At 43.1% G+C, this 8264-nt stretch overlaps 1 long non-coding RNA gene across 1 annotated transcript; it reads right to left on the bottom strand.

Annotated features, from left to right (window-relative positions):
- Window positions 1-5805: 5805 nt before the first annotated feature.
- Window positions 5806-7052, bottom strand: LOC132453398 (uncharacterized). The gene is made up of 2 exons (XR_009524698.1): window positions 6646-7052; window positions 5806-6425 (listed from the first exon to the last, which is right to left on the bottom strand). It is a non-coding gene; the product is annotated as an uncharacterized LOC132453398 (long non-coding RNA).
- Window positions 7053-8264: the final 1212 nt, after the last annotated feature.

The raw sequence follows: 8264 nt of genomic DNA, 5'->3' as shown, positions 1-8264 counted from the left end.
TAGTATTAGGCCTACATATCCCGAGCCAATACCCTGGTGTTTCCAACGCCGTTTTGCAAAACAAGCCAAAACACAAACTGTGGTTTTCAACTTTTATTGTTCGAATAGGATCTTCATAGGGCTGGCCCGAATGCCATTTTTCAGGCTTCGAATACTCGTTGGTTTTTACGAGCGAATATTCGAATACTCGTTCCAGAAAAAACACCATCAAAAACAACATTAATATTCCTTATATACTCCCTGAGTAGTATATAATAAACACCACCTGGGGAGGTTTCTGAAAATAGCAACTTCCGGTTGGGGGGAGGGGGGGTGGTGGGGTGGTGGGGTGTTTATGACTTGTCATAATACATAGACCCCTTTGTGTTGTTATGTCTGCGTTGCGCCTGTAGGGGGCGCAGGGTGCTGGGATCTGTAAGGGCATTGTGTGAGCAAATAGGGGCATGTGAGCTTGTATTGTGGGTGTGTATCTCAAATAGTTTAAAAAGGGGTGAGACGCCTGCTGTAGGGTCATAGCATTCAACAGATTGTCGTCAGTGTTCTTTTCGTTCAACATGGACTGCTCATCAGAAGATACCCAAGGATCAAACAGCACTAAATGGATGTATAGGGACCCTCGCCCCTGTCTTCTCCCGCCAAGGACTACTCTGCATCGAGCATTGTGGACGGTGAAAGCCAGTTGTCTGAGGGTATGTCCGGCTTTAGTACACCTGTGTCTAACTATGTCAATAGGTATGGAGATGCGGCACTGCTAAATGCTCCGCTCAAAAAGACGAGGCCTGTTTCAGGCTTGAGAGACCGGACTGTTGGGGATTCATTCACACACGTTGGCGAATACGGCTTGGAGTACGTAATATCATGGGTCGATGGATGGATCATTTTGAAAGTTAAAGATTGTGCTACAGAGTGGCGGTTGAACGTTCATGAGTGGAATTTTTTCTTTGAGATTTTATGCCCCATGCTTGACGGTGTCAGGGGCACTTGGCATGTAACCCATGTATTCCATTGGACTTTTCAGCATGAATCGAGGATTCATCGCATGGATGCAAACCATCATACGAAGAGACCGCAGGAGTTCATTTTTTTCAGACGCGGTGTTGATACAGACGAGCTACCACAGTGCTATGATTGCATCGGTAGCTCTCCTCTACGCACCAGTGTTTTAAAAGCTGCTGATTATTTTGATAATGTCTTTTTCATACAGCGGGCTGATTTGTCAACACTACGTGCAATTTTTGCAGAGATTGATTCATTGGTTAAGACGAATGAAGAGCCAGGGTGCACATCTGATGAATACAGAATGCGTCTGTTTGAGCCGACTGGTGCTGATGAGGGGGTATATGGTGTGTTTGAGTATGTTTAGGGCTATGTTACCATTAGAAAATGTCTTAGAGGTATAAGAAAGCGGGCTACATGTTAGTAGGATTAAGTGTGTTTTAAATAGGTTAGGCATGATATGTGTGTTTTTATTTGTTTTTCTGTTCATATTCTAATGATATATTCTGATACGCTATGCAGCACAGGTCAATGATGAACATGTACAAAGTGGGGGCGTGGCTATGGAGACTGGTGATTTAAAGGCCGTACAACCCGTACAACACTGGCTTCAGGAGTATGCCATCTATCTGGCCGGATTGAATCTGTCCTTCCTACACATCGGAGAGGACAGTGAGCTGGAGGTGGACACTGCTATGAGAGATGACGGATGGCCTGTATCAACACAGATCCATTTAAACCCTGCGGCGCTGGGTGTTCTGCGATATACCACTGTTATCTGCGTGGTAGCCATCATCACACATCAGAAGCAAGCGGACTGCTGGGGGTGCCAAAGTGATTGCCCAAGTCAACGACGCCATTGCTGCATGCATGGATCGAAACATCATCACTATGAATCCCATTACGATACCATATGTGATATATTGGATAGACCCCCATTCCTGCTACTTTTAGAAACTGTTTTAAAGAAGACTATAGGGTTGACTGTGTCCCCAGGAAAAATCTATGGTGTGGTCGATTATTTTCTATGTGATTTATTGGGCAACACCTATGATACCGAAAAACTGGATTTAATAACCAGCGAAGGTGTGCCTGATGAAAATCTGCTTTTGATATATGAAGCCACACAAATGTGGCGTAATACATTGTCATTAGGTAATACAAGGCCTGGTGTCAAGCGTCGTTTATAATGGGGGCAGAGGCGGAGTGGCCGTCGGGACGATCGGGAGATTTCCCGGTCGGCCGGCCGGCCGGCCAGCGAGTTCAGGTGGACCGGCCCACAATTGTGTAGCGGCCTGCGAAGACAGTTGGACCGGCCCACAGTGGAGCGGCTGCGAGGCGTCTGCAAGCCGGCCATGAGCATAATTTATTCCCCGCCAAGACGCCGTGAAAATCCCCGAAATAAACAATATATGTCTCAAGAACATCCAACCAATATTTATACCACTTGCTTACTCTCTATGTCTCATTCATGGTTTTTTTTTTATATTATTTTTTTTTACTTCATTTAATTCTTCATTATTCAGGCGTTACAGAACTTTCATGGCCATGAATAAATAATACGAACTACAGTTTACTTTAATATGTTTGTTCTTGAATTGACGTAATGGAGCAAAGACTCCTGGGATTGGGAAATGCGTTTATCCAATAAACAGCTTGCAGGTCAAGTCCATTTTCGGAAATGTAGGGGGATAGCCCTAAAGACGCGTCAGACAGAGAAGGCGAGCAAGTTCGTGGTTGCTTGCTTTTGCTTGTTGTGGCACTCATGGAAGGCAAGAAGAGAAAAGAGAAAGGAGGGGCTGAAAGGCCAGAATAAAGAAGAAGCGGATGCTGGAGGGGGATGCATCTAAGTGCTGAAATCAGGCATTAAAGAGTTGTGCAGGTGAATTAGCCACCATTGACGTTATTGCTAGCACAAGCTGCTAGTCAAATGTGTATGTGCTGGCTGGTATATTTCAGACGAATTAATGACTTAACTGATCTTTCTCTTTTAATGGATGGAGAATACGTTAACAGATTTGGAACATGTAGTAGTAGTCGTCTAGTCATGTCAACACGTTACACCGGTATTACGAGCATAAATGGTATAAACTTTGAAACTAGGTCACTCCGTCAACTCTCCTCTCACACTAGGTGACAGCGTCTTATAACGTTCTATGTTATATAATAGTATAATATAATTTTATAGATAATATCACGGCCAAAAGCTCTGCGCCTCCGGATGGCTGTAGTGCGGGGAGCACTACGGCCATCCGGAGTGCTTTTGTTTACCGGCGTTGCTATGGTTACTGGTCTTGTAAGGAAGTGCGCCAATTCTCGGAGCGCCAATTCTCTTCCGCACAGAGCAGAACTGTGACCTATTTTACCCATTTTTAATTTCTTAATTATAATTATATCATTCATTTTTACCAATTTTTTTTTTTATTACTGAAAAAATATATAAATAAACGGTGTTGCAGGGGGGTGGGGCCGGACCGGGGAGGATTCTCCCGGTGGCTATTAGTGCCCCACTCCGCTCCTGAATGGGGGTGTTGTTTTCTTATGCATATGATGCGGATAGCAAGTATGTATCAGATAGACTAGCCGTTTTGATGTATGCTGCCATAGATAATGATACGTTTGTCCATCATAATGCTCATATCAAATGTATGTATAAGGATTGGAATGATCTGGTCATGAAATTCTTGTATGATAAACCTACTGATCAAATGTTAGCTGAAATATTTACCCATTTCCCAGATGGGGACTGTTTTACCGTCGGACATGTCATGTGTATATGTGCTTTTGTATCGGATGTCTTGAAGTTGAATAATCCCTCAAACGCAGAGGGTATTAGAACTGCTCGCATGATGTCTTGTAAAATGGTGCAGAAAAATAAAACTGCCTGTAAACTATATCTGAGCATTGTTTCGAGTGGCCAGACATTTTAAATAAAAGGATGGATAACTCTGATCAGTGTTTCAGTATTCGTTTTTTGTCACAGTCATACGACATGGATAAACTGATGCATAAGACTTATTATGACCCCGCTGGACCAGGGGGTTACGGAGGTATCAATAAACTACGAACAGCCCTCGCGCATAGTGAGGGTGCAGTACCTCCTCTAAAATATATCAAGAAATGGCTGCTGAAGCAGGATCCCTACACTCTGCATGTACCTGCACCGATACATTTCCGCAGAAATAGAGTATTGGTTAGTGGGGTAGATAGACAGTTCCAGGCTGATTTAGTGGATATGTCAGAGTACGCACCCGAAAATGATGGTGTGCATTTTCTGTTGACATGCATCGATGTATTCTCAAAACATGCATGGGTTCGTCCATTACCGTCCAAGAGGGCTATCGACGTCGCTAAAGCTTTTGGTGATATTTTCAGCGAAGGGCGTATCCCCGATAAATTGCAGACTGACGCTGGTAAAGAATTTTATAACAAGATCTTTCAGCGTTTGATGGAGCGGTACAACGTCAAACATTTCTCTACATCTAACGAAACCAAGGCCTGTATAGTGGAGCGCTTCAACAGGACTCTGAAAACCAGCATGTGGAGATATTTAACAGCAGCCAATTCCAGACGATATGTGGATAAACTACAGGATATGGTCCATGCTTATAACCATTCATACCATAGATCGATAAAAATGACACCGGTCAGTGTTGGTAAAAATAATGAGAAAATGGTGTTTAATACACTATACAAAACCACTCAAGAGCCGTTGGTGGTGTTTAGATATGATGTTGGTGACACGGTTAGAATTTCAAAAGCCAGAGCTACATTTCGAAAAGGATATGAGCAGACATTTACAGATGAATATTTTGTAATATCACAGCGCATAGCGAGGTATCCTCCAGTCTACAAGCTGCATGACTATGCAGACGCCCCCGTCCAGGGAACATTTTATGAAAAAGAGCTACAAAAAGTTAGAGTGTCTAAAAACAAAGTGTATAAAATAGAAAAGATTATAGATAGAAAAAGGGCGCGGTCTAAGAATCTATTATATGTCAAATGGTTGGGATGGCCGGATGCCTTCAATTCATGGGTTTCTGAAAAGACACTAGTCGACGCGTAAAGAGACATACAACCCAGTATAGCCAGAGTGTACTATGGATAAGGAGGGGTCTGGGGGTTTCTATGTGACTCTGGCGAGTAATGCATCGCTGGGGATCTACCCACAAAATAAGATATGGAATTTTAGAACTAAATTAGCAAAATCTATACACACCAAGCAGCCCTATGAAGTAGGCCTGATTGAAGCTCAGTACCCATGCAGCTGGCATAGTTTTCCTACCGAGGACGCTACTATGACCGTTGCCAATGGTAAAACGGGTCATAGGACATCATGTCTATTAGTTGGTGGGCTTTATGATAGTATCGGATCGTTATTACTACAAATCAACAAGACTTTGGCCAAATATGATACTGGCGGTAGCGTTATACTACATCATGAAGGTATTAGAAACCGCATATATGTAGAAGGAGACGATCACCTATCGCTCGTCTTTAGAGGAAAACTGGCAGCCATGCTGGGTTTCGATGCAGGGGTCAAGCTACCAGCCCATAAAATGTATGCAGCATACGCCCCCCATCCCACCGATATTCACGGGGGGTGTTACAACATGTTCATATATAGCGACATTGTCGACTATCAGTTGGTCGGAGATAGTTATGTCCAGGGGCGTATCAAGCTTTCCAAAAGTGGGGGTGTTCTGGAATAGGCGAAGAAATAATCATTCCAAATAGCGATGATCAATTATATGAACTTTTACATACATCTAGGCCTACAAAATGGAAGAAATGCGAGCAGATACACTGTGTGTGTGTGTGTGTATGACTCATTGTGTGTTTGTTTGATACACGCACACACACACACACACACACACACACACACACACACACACACACACACACACACACACACACACACACACACACACACACACACACACACACACACACTGTGTGATAAAGCTGAAAGGAGCTTCACCTCTGAAGGCTGAAAACATGGATGCGAAGTACAATGACACAAACATGTCTCAACAGTGTAACCGTGTGTTATGTTCAAAAGCACAAGCTGGATCTGTTGGACAGGAAAATGATTGCAGAACAATTAGTTTGTCATAATGAGCAGAGACAAAACACATTTGTAAAGCCACTTGAGGCTGTTGCATGAATGTTCAATAACTGTAGCTCTAATGACATTTGGCTAGAGCATTTGTTACTTGTATGTAGTGATGTTATTATGTAGTGACACACAGAGTGCAGGCTGTCAAACCAGTGGTCAAGTTCAACTTCAAATGTTCTCCATTTCATGCTGAGACCTATCTATGATCTATGTATAATGTTGGGCTTCTGTGTTTATGGTGTGGTCTTACTGATTATACAGTAACTGAAAATAAAACGTGTCTGATATAATTCTAAGTAACAGGATACTGCTCTGACAGATGTGTCAATATTGCATTCTACAGTGGATATACTGTACAAAAACCTTTATATAACCCAGTAAGCCATACAGTGTGCATATCATGTAGTAGGCTATAGCCATGTTAAGCCAGTGCAAGAATTTGTTTGGGCACGTTTTCAGATATTATGTTCTACAAAGATCTGAATTATGATGTAAGATCTGAACACAAGATCTGAACACTGATCTAAAACAGTGATTCAATTCTACCTTTTCATTGAAGGCGTCAAGTCAGTATGCAGCACGAACAGTTAGGCACAGCAATCTGTGAGAAACTGCTTGAATGACCGCGGTCACCGCGCTGAGCTCTCAGGCAGTCGGGTCTCGGGAGCACCGCTGCCAGCGCTTTCTGCAGGCTGCGCAAGCTGTTTAGTCTACGTAACGTCAATTGTAGCGCTGGGATTTACAGAGTGATAATTTGATACAGAGGGATGCAATCATAGCAACCATTTTAAATTGCATACAACAGGCGAACGTTTACTATTTTTTATTAGAAAAGCTGATTTTTGTGAGGATTTGACGAACAAAAGTGGAGGGGATGGAATGGCCTTCCAATAGAAGTGAGGGGGATGCATCGTACTCATCCCCCGCGTCTGATACGCGCCTGGTTATGTCCCCCTGCTAAGGAGTATTAATATAACCGACACCAGCAGGAGACACTGCATTCACATGTTCGACAAGCCGCATTACGTACACGTAGCCCGAGACCCTCTTGGAGATATTGAAATTGATCTAAAGTCTGACCAGAATACAAATATAAAATTCACATATGGTAAAGTGATACTCAAGCTGCATTTTAGACCTGTAAAACAGTAGAATTCATAGCTCTATCTAGGGATGAGGGGGTATAGACCGCCTTACGACGAGAACAAATATGTTCAGTATTATTTAAACCAAGCAGGGAGTGGGCTACCTGGCTATGAGGGTAGCAGCACACAATATGGAGCCGGCATCGGAGGGATGTTCCGCAGCCTCTTTAGAATGGCTATTCCGTTATTTAGGCGAGGGGTTAGCATAGCAAAGCCTCATCTGAAGACTGCTGCTAAACATATTATAGGCGACATTATGACCAACATAGCCCATGCTGCATCTACGCCCAAACAGCAGGGGTCAAGCATTATAGAATGCTTGCTAAACTATGGAAACGGGACATTAGACACCCAATTTGGCTGTGGTCTATTCCAGAAAGACACCCACGGTCATATGGACGATATTCTTCCTGGAGGCCTCAATCTAGGCTTAACGACTAGGAGCGAATATACGGGTCGAAGTCGTATAGTTCAACTGATATCCCCTATACACGTCGATATGTTTTTTCAGGAGAAACTGTTGATTAACGGAGTTGATCTACGCATGAGATTCATTAGAGCAAAAAATGATTTCTGTCTGATGTCCGATGGTGCTGTGGAATACCGTGTATCTATAGTGTCTGCAAATGTTTTCAATAAAAAGGTATCTATAGCACCAGGCATCAAGCTGGCCCATGCCCGTGCGTTAAACCAAGCTAACGTCAAATACCCTGTTGATAGAGTGTGTCTAAAGAATGTATCCATCGCTGCTGGTAGCAGAATATGCACACAGGATAATCTATTTCTAGGACAAATACCCAAGATGGTTATTATAGGTTTTGTGAATAACGAAGCATTCACAGGGAGTTATGCCAGGAATCCTTTCAGTTTCCAGCATTTCGGCATTGAGTTTTTATCCCTATACTGCGACGGTCAGGCCTATCCTGCTAAACCCTTTCAGCCTGACTTTAGAAATGGTCTCTATACCCGAGAATATTTTCAACTCATTCAGGCTACAGGTCGTC

The sequence above is a fragment of the Gadus macrocephalus genome, chromosome 3, assembly GCF_031168955.1.
Source record: "Gadus macrocephalus chromosome 3, ASM3116895v1".
Taxonomy (NCBI): domain Eukaryota; kingdom Metazoa; phylum Chordata; class Actinopteri; order Gadiformes; family Gadidae; genus Gadus; species Gadus macrocephalus.
This window is presented reverse-complemented; position numbering and strand designations above follow the sequence as displayed.